The sequence below is a fragment of the Neofelis nebulosa genome, chromosome 9 (genome assembly GCF_028018385.1).
Source record: "Neofelis nebulosa isolate mNeoNeb1 chromosome 9, mNeoNeb1.pri, whole genome shotgun sequence".
NCBI classification, from domain to species: domain Eukaryota; kingdom Metazoa; phylum Chordata; class Mammalia; order Carnivora; family Felidae; genus Neofelis; species Neofelis nebulosa.
In genome coordinates, this window is record NC_080790.1 from 88,502,420 (window position 1) to 88,524,945 (window position 22,526).

The following is a 22,526-nucleotide window of genomic DNA, read 5'->3' on the forward strand; positions in this document are numbered from 1 at the left end:
AACCCAGCAGAAGAAGAGAAATAATAAAGATCAGAGCAGAAATAAATAATATAGAATCAAAAAAAAAAACAGTAGAGAAGATCAATGAAACCAAGAGTTGGTTTTTTGAAAAAAAATAAACAAAATTGAGAAACCACTATCCAGGCTTCTCAAAAGGAAAAGGGAGAGGACCCAAATAGATAAAATCACGAATGGAAATGGAATTATTACAACCAATCCCTCAGAAATACAAGCAATTATCAGGGAATACCATGAAAAATTATATGCCAACAAACTGGACAACCTGGAAGAAATGGACAAATTCCTAAACACCCACACACTTCCAAAACTCAAACAGGAAGAAATAGAAAATTTAAACAGACCCATAACTAGTGAAGAAATCGAATCACTTATCAAAAATCTCCTAACAAATGAGAGTCCAGGACCAAATGGCTTCTCTGGGGAATTCTACCAGACATTTAAAGCAGAGATAATACCTATACTTCTCAAGCTGTTCCAAAAAATAGAAAGGGAAGGAAAACTTCCAGACTCATTCTATGAGGCCAGCATTACTTTGTTTCCCAAACCAGACAGAGACCAAGCAAAAAAAGAGAACTACAGGCCAATATCCCTGATGAATATGGATGCAAAAATTCTCAATGAGATACTAGAAAATCAAATTCAACAGCATATAAAAAGAATTATTCACCATGATCAAGTGGGATTCATTCCTGGGCTGGAGGGCTGGTTCAATATTTGCAAATCAATCAATGTGATACATCAAATTAATAAAAGAAAAGATAAGAACCATATGATCCTGTCAATCAATGCAGAAAAAGCATTTGACAAAATACAGCATCCTTTGTTAATAAAAGCCCTCGAGAAAGTTGGGATAGGAGGAATGTAGTTAAACATCATAAAAGCCATTTATGAAAAGCCCACAGCCAATATCATCCTCAATGGGGAAGCACTGAAAGCTTTCCCCCTGAGATCAGGAACATGACAGGGATGTCCACTCTCACCACTGCTGTTTAACATAGTGTTGGAAGTTCTAGCATCAGCAATCAGACAACAAAATGAAATCAAAGGCATCAAAATTGTCAAAGATGAAGTCAAACTTTCACGTTTTGCAGATGACATGATACTCTACATGGGAAACCCGACAGACACCACCAAAAGTCTGCTAGAACTGATACATGGATTCAGCAAAGTTGCAGGATACAAAATTAATGTACAGAAATTGGTTGCATTTTTATAGACCAATAATGAATCAACAGAAAGAGAAATAAAGAAACTGATCCCATTCACAACTGCATCAAGAACCATAAAATACTTAGGAATAAACCTAACCAAAGATATAAAAGATCTGTATGCTGAAAACTATAGAAAGCTTATGAAGGAAATTGAAGAAGACACAAAGAAATGGAAAAACATTCCATGCTCATGGATTGGAAGAATAAATATTGTCAAAATGTCAATACTACCCAAAGCTATCTACACATTCAATGCAATCCCAATCAAAATTGCACCCACATTCTTCTCAAAGCTAGAACAAACAATCCTAAAATTTGTGTGGAAGTACAAAAGACCCTGATCTAAGTAATATTAAAGAAGAAGACCAAAGTGGGAGGCATCACAATCCCAGATTTGGCCTCTACTACAAGGCTGTAATCACCAAGACACTACGGTATTGGCACAAAAACAGACACATAGACCAATGAAATAGAATAGAGAATCCAGAATTGGACCCACAAATGTATGGCCAACTAATCTTTGACAAAGCAGGAAAGAATATCCAATGGAAAAAAGACACTCTCTTTAACAAATGGTGCCGGGAGAACTGGACAGCAACATGCGGAAGGATGAAACTAGACCACTTTCTTACACCATTCGCAAAGATAAAATAAAAAATGGATGAAGGACCCAAATGTGAGACAGGAAACCATCAAAACCCTAGAGAAGAAAGCAGGAAAAAACCTCTCTGACCTCAGCCGCAGCAATTTCTTACTTGACATATCTCCAAAGGCAAGGGAATTAAAAGCAAAAATGAACTATTGGGACCTTATGAAGGTAAAAAGTTTCTGCACTGCAAAGGAAACAGTCGACAAAACTAAAAGGGAACCGACAGAATGGGAAAAGATGTTTGCAAATGACATATCAGACAAAGGGCTAGTATCCAAAATCTATAAAGAACTCACCAAACTCCACACCTGAAAAACAAATAATGCCATGATAAATGGGCAGAAAACATGAATAGACACTTCTCTAAAGAAGACATCCAGATGATCAACAGGCACATGAAAAGATGCTCAATGTCACTCCTCATCAGGGATATACAAATCAAAACTACATTGAGATACCACCTCATGCCAGAGTAGCTAAAATGAACAAATCAGGAGACTATAGATGTTGGAGAGGATGTGGAGAAAACTGGAACCCTCTTGCACTGTTGGTAGGAATGCAAACTGGTGCAGCCACTCTGGAAAACAGTGTGGAGGTTCCTCAAAAAATTAAAAATAGATCTACTCTATGACCCAGCAATAGCACTGCTGGGAATTTACCCAAGGGATACAGGAGTGCTGATGCATAGGGGCACTTGTACCCCAATGTTTACAGTAGCACTTTCAACAAGAGCCAAATTATGGAAAGAGCCTAAATGTTCATCAACTGATGAATGGATAAAGAAATTGTGGTTTATATACACAATGGAATACTACGTGGCAATGAGAAAGAATGAAATATGGCCTTTTGTAGCAACGTGGATGGAACTGGAGAGTATTATGCTAAGTGAAATAAGTCAGGCAGAGAAAGACAGATACCATATGTCTTCACTGTTATGTGGATCCTGAGAAACTTAACAGAAGACCACGGCGGGGGAGGGGGGAAAAAGTTACAGAGAGGGAGGGAGGCAAACCATAAGAGACTCTTTTTTTTTTTAATTTTTTTTCAACGTTTTTTATTTATTTTTGGGACAGAGAGAGACAGAGCATGAACGGGGGAGGGGCAGAGAGAGAGGGAGACACAGAATCGGAAACAGGCTCCAGGCTCCGAGCCATCAGCCCAGAGCCTGACGCGGGGCTCGAACTCACGGACCACGAGATCGTGACCTGGCTGTAGTCGGACGCTTAACCGACTGCGCCACCCAGGCGCCCCCATAAGAGACTCTTAAATACTGAGAACTGAGGGTTGATGGGGAGTGGGGGAGAGGGGAAAGTGGGTGATGGGCATTGAGGAGGGCACCTGTTGGGATGAGCACTGGGTGTTGTATGGAAACCAATTTGACATTAAATTATATTTAATAATAAAAAAACAAAATTAAAAATTAAAGAGAAGAAATAACAACTGACAGAACAGAAATGCAAAAGATTGTAAGAGAATATTATGAATACTTATATGCTAACAAATTGGACAACCTAGAAGAAATAGATAAATTCCTAGATACATATAACCAACCAAAACTGAACAGAAAGAAATAGAAAATTGAACAGTCTGATTACCAGCAAAGAAATTGAATCATTAATCAAAAAACTCCCAATAATCAAAAGTCGAAGACCAGATGGCTTCACGGGTGAATTGTACCAAACATTTAAACAGGGGTTAATACTTATTCTTCTCCTACTATCCCAAAAAATAGAAGAGAAAGAAAAACTTCCAAATTCATTCTATGAGTCCAGGATTACCCCAATACTAAAACTAGATAAAGACACCACTGAAAAAGAAAACTACAGGCCAATATCTCTGATAAACATAGATGCAAAAGTTCTCAACAAAATATTAGCAAATCAAATCCAACAAAACATTTCAAATTTCATTTACCACAATCAAGTAGGATTTATTGTCATGATGCAATCATACATGGTTCAGTATTTGCAAATCAATGAAGTGATACATCACATCAAAAAAAGAAAAGATATACCATATGAGCATTTCAACAGATGCAGGAAATTCATTTCACAAAGTACAACATCCATTCATGATAAAAACACTCAACAATGTAGGTTTAAAGGGAACATACCTTAACATAATTAAAGGTCTTATATGAAAAACCCACAGCTAACCTCATAGTCAATGGGGAAAAACTGAGAGATTTTTCCCTAAAGTCAGCAACAAGACAAGGATGTCCACTCTCACCACTTTTTATTCAACACAGTACTGGAAGTCCTAGCCACAGCCAATCAGCCAAGCAAAAGGCATCCAAATTGTTAAGGAAGAAGCAAAATTTTCACTATTTTTAGACGATATGATGCTTTTCTGAAAACCTGAAAGATTCCACCAAGGAACTACTAGAACTGACAAATGAATTCAGTAAGGTCACAGGATACAAAACTAATGTGCAGAAATCTGTTGCATTTCTATACACTAATAATGAAGCAACAGAAAGAAAAATTAAAAAAGCAATCCCATTTACAATTGCACCAAAAATAATAAAATACCTAGGAATAAATTTAACCAAGGATGTGGAAGACCCATACTCTGAAAACTATAAAACAATGACAAAAAAAAATTAAAGATGAAAAACGAGTGGAAAGACATACCCTGTTAATGGATCAGAAGCACAAATACTGTTAAAATGTCCCTATTACCCAAACCAATCCACATATTTAATGCACTCCCTATCAAAATACCAATAGCATTTTTCTGTCTCTCTGTCTCTCTCTCAAAACTAAATAAACATTAAAAAAATTTTTTTTGAAATGGGGGGAGGTGCCTGGGTGGCTCAGTCAGTTAAGCATCCATCTTTGACTCAGGTCATGATCTCATGATTTGTGAGTTTAAGCCCCACATTGGGCTCTGTGCTGACAGCTCAAAGGCTGAAGCCTGCTTCAGATTCTGTGTCTCCCTCTCTCTTTGTCCCTTCCTCCCTCTCTCTCTCTCTCTCTCTCTCTCTCTCTCTCTCTGTCTCTCTCTCCCTCTCTCAAAAATAAACATTTTTAAAAAACCAAAATACCATTAGCATTTTTCAGAACTAGAACAAACAAGCCCAAGATTTGTATGGAACCGTAAAGACCCCAAATAGCCAAGACAATCTTGAAAAAGAAGAACAAAACTAGAAGTATCACAATTCTATACATCAAGTTATATCACAAGCTGTAGTAATCAAAACATTATAATATTGGCACGAAAACAGAGACATAGATCAATAAAACATAGAATAAGACATAGAACAATAAGACATAGAACAAAATAGAGCCCAGAAATAAACCCATAATTATGTAGGCTATTCATTTTCAACAAACGAGGCGAGAATATACAATGGAAAAAAGACAGTCACTTCAATAAATAGTGTTTGGAAAACTGGACAGCTACATGGAAAAGACGTAAACTGAGACACTTTCTTACACCATTCCCAAATATAAACTCAAAATGAAAAAATACAAATAAAATTAAACCTCAAAATGAATCAAGGACCTAATGTGAGACCTGACACCCTCAAAATCCTAGAAGAGAGCACAGGCAGTGATTACTCTGACATTGGCTATAATGTCTTTTTAGATATGTTTCCCTAGGCAAGGGAAACAAAAGCAAAAATAAAATATTGAGACTACATCAAAATAAAAAGCCTCTGCACAGAAAAGCAAACAATCAACAAAACTAAAAGACAATCTAACGAATAGAAGATACTTGCAAATGACGTATCTGATAAACAGTATTCAAAATATATAAAGAACTTACACAGCTCAAACCAAGAAAACAATAATCTAATTAAAAATAGGCAGAAGACATAAACAGACATTTCTCCAAATACAGATGGCCAACAGGAACATGAAAAGATGCTCAACATCACTGATCATCTGGGAAATGTAAATCAAAACTACAATGAGATACCACCTCACACCTGTCAAAACAGCTACAATTAAAAACACAAGAAACAACAAGTGTTGGCAAGGATGTGGAGAAAAAGAAACCATCGTGCACTACTGGTGAGAATGCAATTGGTGCAGCCACTGTGGAAGACAGTATGGAGGTTGCTCAAAAAATTAAAAATAGTACTACCCTATGATCTAGTAATTCCACTACTGGGTATTTACCCAAAGAATATGAAGAAACTAATTCAAAGGAATATATTCACCCCCATGTTTATTGTAGCATTAGTTACAAAAGCCAAGTGGAAGCAGCCCAAGTATCCATCCATTGATGAAGAAAGAAGATATGGTTTATGTATATAATGAAATATTCGGTTATAAAAAAAGAATGAAATCTTGCCATTTGCAACAACATGGATGGATCTAGAGAGTATAATGCAAAGTGGAAAACTCCAGTCAGAGAGAGACAAATACCATATAATTTCACTCATATGCGGAATTTAAAAAACAATACAAATGAACAAAGCAAAAAAGAGAGAGAAACCAAAAAAACAGACTCTTGACTACAGAGAACAAATAGATGGTTACCAACAGGGAGGTGGGTAAGGAGTTGGGTGAAATATGTGAAGGGGATTAAGAGTACACTTATCTTTATGAGCACTAATATATAGAACTGTTGAATCACTATATTGAACACCTGAAACTAATAACACACTGTATGTTAGCTACACTGGAATTAAATTTTTTTAAGTATTATTCTGGTTGCTGTATGGAAAATAGGAAGTAAGCAGTAAGAGTGAAAGCAATTACATCAGTTTAGAAGGTTATTGTAATAATGGCTTGGACTACAGGTGTGGCAGTGAAAATTACTAACAGTTGGATTAAATGTATATTTTGAAGGTGGTGCCAATAGAAGTTGTGGATGGATTAGATACAGGGAAGGAAGAAAAAAAAAACAAATCAAGAACAACTCTAGGTTTGAGAACTGTGAACATGGTGAAATACCCACATCAGTCAGCCTCATATTCTTAGAAGACTTTGTCCCATATTTTATCCCCAGTCCCACATACTGTGCAGAGCACTCAGTGATCACAGCTACCACCTACACTGGACTTAAGGAATGGTGCATGTTCATACCAACATGGACAGTGGTTGTCATCACTGAATTTTGACCTAAAAACTCAAGTATTTCTTCATTCAATGAAATTTTTCTTCACGGAATCCATTTCCTCACCTGCCTTCATCCAACTTCTATTTACCTTTCAAAGTTCAATTCAAATATCAATCTGTGCCTTCTACTACCACCATCGCCTTGAACTAGGTTAGATCCATACATACATACTCCATTAAACATCCTATAGAGGCAGTTAGTTCCATTGGTTAATATCATAGTTTGGCAAACTTTTTGTATAAAGGTCCAGCGAGGTAGTAAATATTTAAGGCTTTATGGGATATATGTAATCTCTACCACATATTCTCTGTTGTTTTTTGTTTGTTTTTTTGTTTTTTACAATTCTTTAAAAATGTAAAAACCATTCTTAGCTCATTGGTCATACAAAAACAGGCCTGGATTTGGCTTGAAGACCACAGTTTGTAAACCCTAGTAAAAGTATGGTGTCCAGATTGTCTGAATTTAGATCTTTTTTCTGCTACTAGTCAACTCAAGAATAAGACATATCACTCAACCTCTCTGTGCTTTAGTTTCCTGTTGGGAGGCAATTATCCATGGTCTATGTCATTTCTGCACATCTTGCGAGCAGAGGAACTAAATAACTTTTTTCTAGACTACCTTTTTAAGGATATGTGTAAAAAGAACAGCCTTAGAATAAAGTGTCCTTCTGGAGTAAAGAGCATCTTATTTACTGTCTAGTAATGACAACATCTAATGATAATATCTCCCTCTAAGGAAAAGAGCAGGCCTTCTTGAGCCCATTACAAAAGATTTGGGTTTCCTGAGCTCTGAGTTCCTCAGCTATAACACAAACCCACTGCATGTGCATCTACCTACAAACATCAAATCCATGCAGCCTGCTTTGCCTGGAGTATTTATTTCTGACCCAGGAGTCTCATATATTTCATCAGTTTCCATGTAACTTGTTAATTTATAAAGTAATATAAAATCTCACATTCTTCATGGTTGTAGACATTTCCTCAGAGATAGTATCTACCTTATAGCATTGTGGAGAACAGTAAATAAGTTAATATATTAAAGTTTGCACTTAAAAAGGACTTGGCACAGAGTTCAAAATTATAAAAATTTCAGATATCATTAATACTGAAACTCTTTGTACTTTATAGCAAATTATCACAATTTGATTATATACACATTTTTTGTCATAATTTGCTTATTTTCTTACCCCTCACCAATCTGTAGGCTCTATGAGGGCAAGTGGAATCTAGTAGACACTTGAAATACTTCTTGAATTAAATAAATAATTATGATCCAGCAATTCAACTTCTGGGTATTTAATAAAAAGAAACAACCCCTATCTTGAAAAGATGCCTGCACCCTCATGTTTATTGTAGCATTGTTTACAATAGCAACCATGAAAACAATCGAAGTGTCCACTGACTGATGAATTGTATTTTTAAAATGTGATATATATCAGAGTGGCCAGAGTGAACAAATCAGGAGACTATAGATGCTGGAGAGGATGTGGAGAAACGGGAACCCTCTTGCACTGGTCGTGGGAATGCAAATTGGTGCAGCCACTCTGGAAAACAGTGTGGAAGTTCCTCAAAAAATTAAAAATTACCCAACAATAGCACTGCTAGGAATTTACCCAAGGGATACAGGAGTACTGATGCATAGGGGCACTTGTACCCCAATGTTTATAGCAGCACTCTCAACAATAGCTAACTTATGGAAAGGGCCTAAATGTCCATCAACTGATGAATGGATAAATAAATTGTGGTTTATATACACAATGGAGTACTACGTGGCAACGAGAAAGAATGAAATATGGCCTTTTGTAGCAACGTGGATGGAACTGGAGAGTGTTATGCTAAGTGAAATAAGCCATACAGAGAAAGACAGATACCATATGTTTTCACTCTTATGTGGATTCTGAGAAACTTAACAGAAACCCATGGGGGAGGGGAAGAAAAAAGAAAAGGAGGTTAGAGTGGGAGAGAGCCAAAGCGTAAGAGACTCTTAAAAACTGAGAACAAACTGAGGGTTGATGGGGGGTGGGAGGGAGGGGAGGGTGGGTGATGGGTATTGAGGAGGGCACCTTTTGGGATGAGCACTGGGTGTTGTATGGAAACAAATTTGACAATAAACTTCATATATTGAAAAAAATAATAAAAAATAAAATGTGATATACACATACACTGGAATATTATTCAGCCTTGAAAAAGAAGGAAATCCTGCCATTTACAATGTCAGGGATGAAACTTGAGGGTATTCTAAGTGAAATAAGTCAGACAGAGAAAGATAAATATTGTATGTTATCACTTATATGTGGAATCAAAAAAAAAGAAAAAACTGAACTCATAGACACAGAGAAACAGACTGGTGGTTGTCAGGGGCAAAGATAGAAGGTGGGTACAATGGGTGAAGATGGTCAAAAGATGCAAAAGATCCAGCAATAAGATAAATAAGTCCTGGGGACATAATGTACATCATGGTGACTGTACTTAACTTGCTGTACTGTATATTTGAAATATACTAAGAGAGTAGATCTTAAAAGTTCTCACCACAAGATAAAAAAACTCTAGGAGATGGTAGATGTTAACTAAATTTATCGTGGGAATCATTTCACAGTATATACATATATCAAGTCATTATGTTGTGCACCAAAAGTGAATACAATGTTGTATGTCAATTATATCTCAATATTTAAAAATTTGTGTTAATAAGAAATGAAAGTGTTTCATTATCCCCCCAAAAAATGAAACAAATAGTGAATGTTTCCTAACTTGTCTTTCATAATTTTCAACTATTTGTCTTTTAGCACTAAGTTCTAGGGAATTCATTTGCATCATATTTTAGATTGTTATGACTTGCATCATACTTCACAATATTCATATTTTCAGATTACAGCCATGTCTAGTCTACTTATAAACTTATATAAAGTTTTTTTCTCTTGTTTCATTTCAAAGAGCTATTTCTTACTCTCCAATTTTTTTCTTTTTCAGAGTAGCCTTTATTTTGTGGATACAATATCATCTCAATCATTTCTGAAAAAAAAAAGAGAATTTAAGTCATCGGTTTCCTCTTTAACTGTTTCCTCAGTATTCATTTATTTACTAGTTTAGTTGTTCTTCTTCACACTATTAACAATGTCTAGTGATTTTTAGTAATCTACCCAGAGTTTATAAATGCAAAGCATCTCTAGCTAGTGTATCAAAATCACTGCATTCTTCTCTTGAGAGCAGAGCCCTGGCCGTGGTGGATGGACACAAAAGTGAAGCCAGGAGAACTGCCTCTCATGCTTCTTGAGGAATTGATTTCATAAGGCAAATCTCTGTGTCCATTTCAGTGGACTCAGATTATGACATTCCACCCTCCAAGGAAGACCCACCCACCCTACTCCACCCCCTGCCACTTATGAAAAACAAGGCTGTCTTCAGCTACTGCCTAGAGAGGGAATGCCCATATGGACACTCTCTGGGCCTGACCCAGCTCCAGCAATCTTGACTTAATGATCCTACCATCTTCCCACAGCCTATTACCCAGTGCATGCTTCCAAGCATCTATGACTATTAACTTGTCCAGTATATTGTTTTTTAGGGTCTTTGCTTTTGCCAAAAATCCAATCCCTTCCTTCACATCTTCCAGAAACCCCTCCTCTGTTGCACCAACAGAATATACATGATTTCTAGTACTGCTGCAGTCACTACTGTTAAACAATGAAGAATTTGGAAAGGAGCTTGTGTAACTGAGTCAGTCAGCCATCTTGAATCAGAAAGCTGTTCAGCATTTAAACACACTAACATCACTCTTGGTTTAAAAAACACTTAGATTTGACTTTTAAAATAGTTGATTGCATGTACCTTCTCTAATGCTCTCTTCCACTCCCTTCTCATGCTAGGTGTAGTCATGCTTCTGTCCCAAGCAGTCCATCAAAAGTATTATTGTCAAGGTCACCCAGGGACCTTCATGCCACTAATCCAATGGATACTTTTAAGTCTGTATCTCTTGATTTCTCTGCATCATGAAACAGTGTATAACCATTATCACTTTCTTAAATTGCTCTCATCCCTCAGCTTCCCTAATAACAAATATTCAAATTGTTGCCCTCCTGAGTATATTGCTGATCAGGAGGAATTTGGGGAATGTTGACAGGATAAACTGCAGGCATACTAGCCATTATTTCAGTGTCCCTGCAGCCTCAGCTTGTTGAAGCATCTGCATCATGGAGGACACAGGAACTGTGATTCTCCAAGCGGAGGTATCAAAAAATGGGTTTTTTGAATAAGTGGAGCATTTAGTTTCCTCAAAAAGATTGACAGGCCCAGGGCCGTGGGGCAGTGCGGGAGGCAGGGGTGCGGAAGCTTGAGCTGAGACTATCTCTAGGCCATTAACCCGGCACCCTATAGGTTTCCGTTCCTCCGGTGGTGGGGGTAGGGGCTCGGGCTCTTCATTATCTACAAGCTCATGATCATTTTCAGCCAGTGAGGGGTTGTGAGGACCAATGCTCCCTCCTTCCCCCGATTCTGACTTCAAGGGCTGTAAAGCCAGGGAAATTAAATTACATAAAGACCATATGGAGAGAGGGATGGCTTCTCTTTGTTGATGAGTTCGGAACAAAGCACATAAAATCAAATTCCATTGTTTCTGATTCAAAGCATTTTTGCCAGAAGATGTAAACCAATAACAATGTTTCTTTACTAAATGAAACAAATCCTCAAATGCGAACGTTTCACTTTTATCCCTGAGCTCTTTAGTAACGCCTGCAGGAGCTGAATATATGAGTCATAACTAAATGAGGTGGCATTCCCCATACTTGCCCCACAGAAATCCCAAAGGATGAGCTTCCCCCGACTCAAAGGTTCCCTTTGGTTCCTTCCCCACTTCTTCAGCGGTGTTGCACACTTCGACCTTCAGGCCCCTAAGAGAGACAGGGCCTAAAGGTGCAGTGAGGAGAGAATTACAAAGCAGGGGGCTCACTCTCCAGTAGCCAAAGCACCGGTTCCTGCCTCAAGCCTCTTTTAATTTTGCAATATGTCTGATAACAGCAAGCACATACAACATAGTGTTTGTCATCTTGCCAGGTCATGCACTTGAAGTGTATTCCATACTGGGTCATGAGTACCTTTGGCGCCAGACAAAACATCCTTATCCCCAGGCCTGGGGCCCACATGATGTCCTTCTGAAGAGAACGTGCAGTCCAAGGTTTTCCGCCTGGGAACGGAACTGCTTTCAATTCCTTGCTTCTCCGTCCCTTTCCTTCAGGACATTCTTATGGTGGCTCTGGCTTCTTGTTCTTCAATATTAGCCTATTGGCTAAATATAATCCCATTCCCCTGGATGGTGATTAGTTTAGGAATTGGCATGGAATGCACTTTGGCCAATAAAAGCCATGAAGAGGTTTGCAGAGAATTTTGATTTGCAGGAAATTTCTCCCTAGTCTGGGAATGCTTCAAGAATTGATCTTCTCGCTTCCTTTGTGCATTTCATGTGTATGATATGAGGTTTGAACATGCTTCAGCAATTTTGCTGCTATACCCTAAGAATAAAGTAATGAAATAAAGAAAAGCAACACCAATAAATTCATTTCTTGCCTGTCCAGACGATGGACTGTCTCTATGACTAGGCCCATGATACAGATCTAGAGAACTATAGTCTAGAAAGCAATCTAAATATTCCACTATAAAAGTATAAAACCAGCAACATTTGTAAGTAATACAATGGCATCTAAATAAATCAGATCAATTTAAGAATAAACACCCAACAAGATAAATTCAATTAGTCAGTCAAACTTAGGAGAGACAAAAGTTAAACTGAATTGCTCTAAACTTACTGTACAATCAAACCAAATGTCTTCTAGTGTGTGTCTTGCCCAGGTGACTAAAATGGTGTTTATTTTATAATTTATGATCAAAAACAGAACAAAAATTTTACATTTCTTTTCTTATTTTCAAACAGACCTCAAATATGTATAAGTAGGTCAATGGCCATCAGTATGTACCTGTCACTTACATAAATGAACAATATCATCTTTACACAAAGAATGTGGTGACTATATAGAACAACAACAACAACCTGAATAACAGGTTCTTGTGGTAACTAGGGCTGAATGAAAGAATAATTTAGTATAGATTTTAGTTTATATTAGGACAAAATTCTGAACCAAAAGATTAAAAACAAGTTTGGGTACTTGGACAAGCACCTCAGAATGAGAGGAGACTGAATTTGGAAAGTGATTTTTAAAAAGTCTTTATATCAGGGCACCTGGGTGGCTCAGTTGGTTAAGTGTCCAATTTCAGCTAAGGTCATGATCTCATCGTTCATGAGTTTGAGCCCCGCATCCAGCTCTGTGCAGACTGCTCACAGCCTGGAGCCTGCTTCTGATTCTGTATCTCCCTCTCTCTCTGCCCTCCACCACTCACAGTCTCTCTCTCTCTCTCTCTCTCTCTCTCTCTCAGAAAAAAAAAAACATTTTTTAAAAAGTCTTTGTGGGGGCACCTGAGTGGCTCAGTCAGTTGAGCCTCCGACTTCGGCTCGGGTCATGATCTCACAGCCTGTGAGTTTGGGCCCCGTGTGGGGCTCTGTGCTAACAGCTCGGAGCCTGGAGCCTGCTTCAGATTCTGTGTCTCCCTCTCTCTCTGCCCCTTCACCACTCATAGTCTGTGTGTGTGTGTGTGTCTCTCTCTCTTTCAAAAATAAACAAACATTAAACAATTTTTAATTAAAAAAAGAGTCTTTGTATCAATTCTGTGTATCAACTCTATGTACCCAAGCATCGAGTTTTTACCAGCAGATTGGAATCACCGTTGCTTCTAGAACTATATTCATTACTGAATTTTAGTAGACTGTATTCAGCCTTTGCTGATACAGTCACACAAATTGAAGTAATGAAGTACAGAATGAGATAAGACAAGGGACCTATTGGCCTTTATAACACATTAGATGCCATGTTTGATGTGTCCTTCATAGTGTTGGACTGAAATGTAAACATACAAGTGTTCAAACAAGACACTTCCCAAATGTCTCCCATGTTCTGAAGGCAACAAGGGAAGTGAACTAGCTTGCAACCATCTAGAAGACAGTCATCTTCACACTGAAGGACACTATCCTTTCTTTAAATTCCAACCATCACATCCCCCTTCTCTCAAAAAGTTTGCATTGTTTACACCATGGGAAATGGTGTGGGAATAACAGATGTTGAAAATAAGAACACTCTAATCTCCGAAGAGAAATCTCAAAATTTGGGATATTGGTGTGGGGTATGGCTGAGTGATTCAGAATCCATGAAGTGCTGAATTTCAGGGCAAATGGATGTCATTGTAGTTAAGCTGGTTCTAGAATTATGAGGCTGAAGTATTAGATGGGTCATTGGTATGGGTCCAGAAGTGTCTGTTCGGATGGCAGGGGTGCAACAAAGAGGAAACAGTGAGCCAATGGAACAGTGTGGTGATTTTCACAAGATTACAAAAGGTAGGTTATAGACATTGTCTGTTGCCTTCTTGTTACCCATTTACTTGTTTTCCTTGCCAAGAGAGCCTCAACTTTGTTCAGAATTATGGTGGCCTCATGATCAGGTTCATGATTGGTCTAACCCTTAAAACTAGGTTGGCCTAGTTCTGGGTGGTAAGATGCAATAAGAAGTCTATTGAGGAAGGGTTTTCTGGAAATATTTTGCTGTTTTGATGGTAGGAAAAAATTGTGCTGGTGACTCCTATTTTCCTTGGAGCTATGAGAGCCATCTCTTGATCATGGGGAAATGGCCAAGAAAATAATAGACTCTAGCTCTAGTATGAAATTATTATCTCCTTGCTTCCAGATGTCTTGTTTGGGAGAAAATAATCTATTTAAGCCATTGTTAGTCAGACGTTATTGCTGAAAACAATCTTTACTGATACAACTAACAATTGTAGTATATTTTTATATATATAGTATATAAAATATATATATATGTATATGTATAAAATATATATATACTATATATAGTATATAGTATATATATATATATAGTATAGTACTATACATAGTATATATATACATATATATATAGTACTATACTATATATAGTATATATAGTATAGTATATTTATAGTATAGTGCTATATATATATGTATATATATACTATATATAAGTATATAGTATATATATAGTATAGTATATATATATAAATATATAAAATATATATAGTATATAAAAATATAGTATAATTAATATAATTACTATAATAATTATAGTAACAATTTTCAGATTCCTTCATTCATTGTTGGTTAATTTATTAGTTTTCTAGGGCTGCAGATTGGGTGGCCTAGACAACATTAACTTATTTTCTCACAGTTCTGAGGGCCAGAAGTCTGAGATCAAGGTGTCAACAGGGTTGTTTTTTTTTCTGAAATCCTCTTGCCTGCTTCATGGATGTCTATCTTCTGCTAGTGTCTTAAAGTTTATTTATTTATTTTTGAGAGAAAGTGTGTGTGTGCAGGGGAGGGGCAGAGAGAAACACAAAGAGAGAATCCCAAACAGGCTCCGCACTGTCAGCGCAGAGCCCATTGTCGGGCTCGAACTCATGAACTGTGAGATCATGACCTGAGCCTAAATCAAGAGTCAGACACTTAACCAACTGAGCCACCCATATGCCCCATATCTTCTCCTCGTGTCTTCACATGGTCTTCCTTCTGTGTGTGTGTGTGTGTGTCCAATTTTCCTCTTGTTATAAAGACACCAGTCATGTTGTGTTAGGGCCTACACCAAGGACATCATTTTATCTTAATTACATCTTTAAAGACCTTACCTCCAAATATAGTCACATTCTGAGGTATGGGGATTGGACCTTAACATATGAATTTGGTGGTGGGGGGGGGGGGAGGGATAGTATTCAGTCCATAGCAGACAACTACAACTAACATTTAATATTTATGGTTCTCAGACTCTTTCAAATGACTGTTGGACAACCACAGCATAGGGTCTTTAAGGAGATTATATTTGTCATTTTTTTCTACTCATTCATTCAACAAATGATTAAATGTGACTGGTGTTATAATAGATGCTGGAGGTGAATACAAGGGAAACTAAGAGAAGCTTCCTTCTCTTTAATACTGTATAGATAGTCGAATGTGTGGACTAGAATTGGAAGGAATTCCAAAGGTCATCCAGACAGGGCTGTAAAATGTAAGAGTTGGAAGGACCTGGCCTGTTGTCTTGTTCAAGTTCTCCATTTTATATTTGGGAAGTCAGCAGCCTTCTTATATTTCAGAACCCACTTTACAAACCCAGGCAAGTGGGTTCTCTCTAGTCAAAGAATCTGCTTAAAATATCCCAATAAACCCAGTTAAAGAGTCTTAGGATTAGTGGGGGTAAAATGACATTTTATGAGCACTTACTGTTATCTAGGCACGATGCTATGAACTCTCATGGGGGACAAGCCCACTTCATGTGAGCCCCACTTTGGGTAAAACACAAGTCCTGCTTTGGGTGAGCCCCACTTCTCTCTCTCTCTCTCTCTTTGCCCCTCCTAGGATTCTATCTCTCTCTCTCTTTGCCCCTTGCTCACTTATGCCCTCTCACTCTCTTAAAGGAAAAAAAAAAAAGAGTACACTTATGATGACCACTGAGTAATGTATATAATTGGTGGGTATATTGGGGCACCTAGGTGGCTCAGTCAGTTGAGTGTCCAACCTCAGTTCAGGTCATGATCTCAGAGTTCATAAGTTTGAGCCCCACGTCAGACTCTGTGCTTACAGCTCAGAGCCTGGAGCCTGCTTCAGATTCTGTCTCTCTCTCTCTCTCTCTCTCTCTCTCTCAAAAATAAACAGTAAAAACAATTTTTAATAAAAAATTTTAAAAAAAGAATTGGTGAGCATATGGTACACTTGAAACTAATACAACACTATGCATTAATTATATTGGAATTAAATAAATAATAAATAAATTTTCTAATTAAAAAAAAAAAGAATCCTTGGTTTTGGTCCTGGTTCTGCTACTAGCCATTTTATGGCTTTTAACCAATACCTTAAATTCTGGCCTTAGTTTCTTATGCCTACTTACAAGTATGTGGGCAAGAGTCATACTTTAAGAAACATAACTGAAGCACTAGTGAGCCAAGAACTAATTTCCTGAACTAACTCTTGCTAATGTACTAACAAAAAAGATCAGGCGTCTCTCAGAACCCTGAACCCATGAACTAATTAGATGTATTGTAATGAGGCTTTTCTGGAAATAATGCCCCACCTTTGTCACCTAAACCATATAAGGAGGGAACAGTGGCACCATGGCAAGCTGGTGAAGAAGATATATTTACTTAGGCAGGGCCTTTCAACATCCTCAAATTATGTCAAACAATGCTGGTTGACACAAAGCAGTCTCCATCTGGCATACAATATGCCCAGTAACATAGCATGTATTATTGACAAACACAATGACAAGTGTCTGTATTTTCTATTTCTAATACATTTTCAGGGTGATTTTTATTTTCTGAGATTTTCCTCTATTTTCCAGATGTTATCTTTACAACTGAAAAGAAACACATCATTAAACTGGTGATAGTATCGTTACATTAATATATATCTCAAAAACATGAACTAATTAGCAGTCAAAAAATGTAAAATATCAATAATAATTTTTCTAAAATCTAAATATGTATTAACTATGGACTGAAGAATATCAGGAGACCTCAGAGTACTCACAATCAATTCTTAAATATTGTTTATTTCACTTAAGAAAGTATGAAAGATGATAGGGCACCTTGGTGCTCAGTTGGTTGAGCATTTGACTTCGGCTCAGGTCATGATATCATGGTTCAAGAGTCTGAGTCCCACATTGGGCTCGCTACTGCCAGCACGGAGCCTGCTTTGAATCCTCTGTGCCCTTTTTTTCTGCCCCTTCCCCACTTATGCTCACTCTCTCTCTCTCTCAAAAATAAATTTAAAAAAAAGGAAAGTATGGTACGCCTGGGTGGCTCAGTTGGTTAAGCATCCGACTTCAGCTCAGGTCATGATCTCACAGTCCATGAGTTCAAGCCCCGTGTTGGGCTCTATGCTGAAAGCTCAGAGCCTGGAGCCTGGTTCAGATTTTGTGTCCAGCCCCCCCGCCCCTCCCTTACTCATGCTGTCTCTCTCTCTCTCTCTCTCTCTCTCTCTCTCTCTCTCTCTCTCTCTCTCAAAAATAAATAAATGTGAAAAAAATCAAAAAGAAAGTATGAAAGATGGTAAATATATTTTGGGGATTTCAGTGCTCACTGTAACTAGTAGAATAAGAAATAAAATAATGTTTCCCTTTAGAGGAACAAGAACAGAGCTACCATATGGTCAAGGACATTATGCCCGTCTATGTCATCTCAGAGAATAAAATTCTTGCACAAATGATATCCAGAAAGACAGCTGGCAGTGAACTGGAACTGAGTGAGGTATTTGGTTGCTAGGCAGCTTGGGGACACTGTTAAGGGTGCACTGATCTTTGTCTCCCTGAGGATTCCATGCTGCTCTACCTGACCTACAATTTATGGACAGTGTTACTCAACCTAATGCTAAGAGAGAACAGGATGAGGGATGGAGGATCAAAAGGAAGAAAGGTCCTTTTGCTGTCAAATGTGGGAAAGACAGAATTCTACTGTAACAACAATTCTTCTGTAGCTATTCATACAGTTCATTCCTAGAATATAACTATTACTTGCTGTGTTTCTCTGAACAACTTCTACAGGATAGCTGGTTAACCTGCTATTTTATGGCAAGTTATTTTCCTTTGGGTTATTAATCAAAATAGAGTTTACCATAAATTTCTCTTTAAGTCTGGAAAATACTTTGCCATGCATGAAGGTGAAGTAATGTGGGCCTTTAAAAGCAGTGTATGCTTCGGGACTATATATATAGTCCCCCCCCCACACACACACACACATTTATGTATGGTACATGTGTGCATGTGGGCCCCTAAGCCCACTATAGAGAAGGCACATGAAATGAAAACATTTGAGTTTTTCCTCTCACCCCAGGACTTAGTGAGTCAGGATTGCTAAAGGGGAAAAAATCCCAGTAACTTTATTTATTTAATTATTTGTAGAGATGATGCTGTTTACCCTCAGTTATGAGGAACAAAATTTGAAAAGAGTGGGAGATCAGAGGATTTCAAAAAGAATAGGATGATTTAGCACAAGAAGCAAGTTAGCTATAAGCACATAATTAGGGTGCCTCAGGAAGTTACCATGAATGGCAAGTAGAAATGAGTGTCAATGGAGCAGAAAGGGTACCATCCAACCTGGAGAGCTAAGCACCAAAGATCTATGTTAAAAGAACATGGCCAACTGCAGAGCCAATCTGTAGGGACTCCCATAAACCAAAAATGGGACAATTTGAACAACAGAAAGAATAAGAACTGCAATAAATTTAAACTCATCAACTATTTTTATTTTTCTTTTTTATAAGTTTTTAAATGTTTATTTATTTATTTATTTGGGGGGGTGGAGAGAGAGAGAGAGAGCAGGGGAGGAGCAGAGACAGAAGGCGAAAGAGAGAGAATCCCAACCAGGCTCTGCACTGACAGTGCAGAGCCCAATGTGGGGCTCAAACCCACAAACGGTGAGATCTGAGCCACAATCAAGAGTTGGATGCTTAATCAACTGAGCCACCCAGGCACCCCTCATCAACTATTTTTAAATCCATGAATATTAAATAGTTACAAAAAGAAAAATATTTAACTGGTCAATCTGGGAGGATTATTTTGAAGTTTATTGCTTTGAAAACTAGTAAGTAAAGTGCAAATCGAAGTCTTATCCTCAGGGTAACAAAATAGTTAATGAGAGGAAATTTCTCCTTGAAGAATTATTTCAGTTAATAAGTTGAAGAACAATAGAATCAGAATACCACCATTTTGCAACTAATGATCTAGGCAATGATCATCAGTGATTGCTCACATCACAAGACAACAGATTTTATATATCTCCTGGTAGAAGTACATAGCATCCCTTATCAAGTACTCCTCACACACACACATGCACACACACAAACAAACCTTCAAATGTAACTAGTAATTTATAGCAAACAGAAAGGGAAAAGAAATATGGTAAATGGGACACAATTAGAAAAATCCAACTGTAAGAAACTGTTTAGGATAAATGACTCCATTTCTCTAATAAGTGAAAGGAAAAAGGAATAGATGGCAGGGGATACCTTTAGATTAAGAAACTTAAGAGACATATAAATCCAGAAGGAGGGCAGAGCAGCATGCAACTTTTCTTTTGCATCCCTCATCCCTAAAATGCAGCCAAATCAACACTGAACCATCTTGCACAGCTAGAAAACTGATCTAAGGATTAACACAACAATCTGCACAACTTGAACTACAGAACTTGGCAGGTACATGGTGCAGAGAGGTGAACTTGGGGAGAGAGAAACTGTTGAGGGTAGGGAGCTGTTTTTGCCTGTGGAGAGAGGATGGAAACAGAAGAAGAGTCCAGGAAAAGCATTGCTCTATGCCCCCTGAGAGCAGCTGGAGAGAAAGAGAGTGGAGTGAGCAAAAAAGGAAGAATGGAGAAAGGGACTACAAGGGACTGAACAAAAAAGGGGGGGGAGGATAAAGGAGACAGTCTAAATTCCACTAAGACGCCATAAAAAGGGGAGTTCAGAGTCTGAAACTCTGCAGTTTGATACCTGGAGGAGTTCTAGTGGGAAGAGCAAAGCCCAAGAGCAGACAGCAAGGTCCGAGGAGTCCTCAGGCCACATGGGGAATGGCTTTTTCCCTGCTGGGAGGACATTTGATAGAGGCAGTACAGTCTCCTCCAGCAGACCCCAGAGAACAGCCACTTTCGCTGGTGTTGAAACAAGGACATTAAGGGTTCACTGAAGCTTGGAGCCAGATGGGCAGTGTGATTTACCATAATCCCTGAAATGCTGCTGCTACACAATCCCCTAAACTTTTTCTGGGGCAGGCTGGCACCAGCTGCAGTTTCTGTGCATCTGTGGCAGCACAGTCTTGAAAACATTCCTGGGGGCGGGCCGGCCTCTGGCCACTGCTCAGCAAACCCTCCCTCAGAGGGTCTGAGCAGGTCAAAGCCACAGGGCACTCAGAAGTGAGGTTTGGAAACACAGTCCCATCTGAGATAAAACTCAGGAGGGAGGTGACACCTGGCAGGCTGACAGCTTGGTCATGGACAGTGTAGAAGCAGGGAGTGGATGGAAGCCAGACACAAAGGAGGGGTGCTTGATTTCCAGTCTGTGAGAGCACAGAGTTCTGATACTAGAGACTGGGTAGCTCGGTGATGCCATTTTCACTCCTCCCACGCATGCACATGCACATGTATACCTACATAACGATCCAGCCCGATTAACTAAGCAGCTCCATCTAGTGGAGAATGGAGCTGCTGAACCAAGACCCACCCAAATGGGCCAGAGCGCTCTAGTGGAACACCACAAATCTCTCTGCCTACTTAGTTTACATACTATAAAGTGCTCCATAGTTTGACTTCTAGGGGAAACTGGACATAATTTCAATTGTATTTCATTCTGTTTCATGGGTCTATCTATTCAATTTTTTTTCTTTTTCTTTTCTTATTCTTGAATACAGAAAGAGAAAACAATTATTTTTATTTTCTGTTTTTATGAAAAAGATTTAATTTTTCTACAATATTTTTTACTCTTTTGTAAATTTTTTAGTTCTATTTTACGTTCGTCATTTCATTTGATTCTATTTTATTGCATTCATTTTTTTTTAAATTTCTAACATTTTCCTTTTTTTAACCTTTTTTCTTTCTTTTCCATTCTTTCCCTTTTTTCTCTAATCTATCAAACATCCTTCAAACCAGACTGAAATATACCTAGGAGCTAGCATCCTTTATTTGATTTTTTGTGTTGCTTTTATTTTTATTTATTTTCACTTTTATTTTGTTAATTCTTTTTCTTCCTTCAAAATTACAAAACAAAGGAATACACCTCAAAAGAAAGAACAGGAAGAAAGGACAGCCAGGGACTTAATCAACACAAATACAAGCAAGATGTCTGAACCAGAATTTAGAATCACAATAATAAGAATACTAGCTGGGGTTGAAAAAAGCATAGAATCCCTTTCTGTGGAGATAAAAGAGGTAAAATCTAGTCAGGACAAAATTTAAAATGCTATAACTGAGCTGCAATCTCAAATGTCTGCCGTGGCAGCAAGGATGGATGAAGCAGAGTAGTGAATCAGTGATATAGAAGACAAACTTATGGAGAATAACAAAGCAGAAAAAAAGAGGGAAACTAAGGCAAAAGAGCACGATATGAGCATTAGAGAACACAGTGACTCATGAAAAAGGAATAACATCCAAATCATAGGGGTCCCAGAAGATGAAGTAGAGAAAAAGGAGTAGAAGGTTTTTGTGAGCAAATCATAGTGGAAAACTTTCCTAACCTGGGGAAAGACACAGACATCAAAATCAAGGAAGCACATAAAACTCCCATTAGATTCAACAAAAACCGACCATCAACAAGGCATATCATAGTCAAATTCACAAAATACTCAGGCAAGGAAAGAATCATTAAATGGCAAGGGGAAAAACGTCCTTAACCTACAAGGGAAGACAGATCAGGTTTGCAGCAGACCTATCCACAGAAATTGGCAAGCCAGAAAGGAGTGGCAGGATATATTCAAT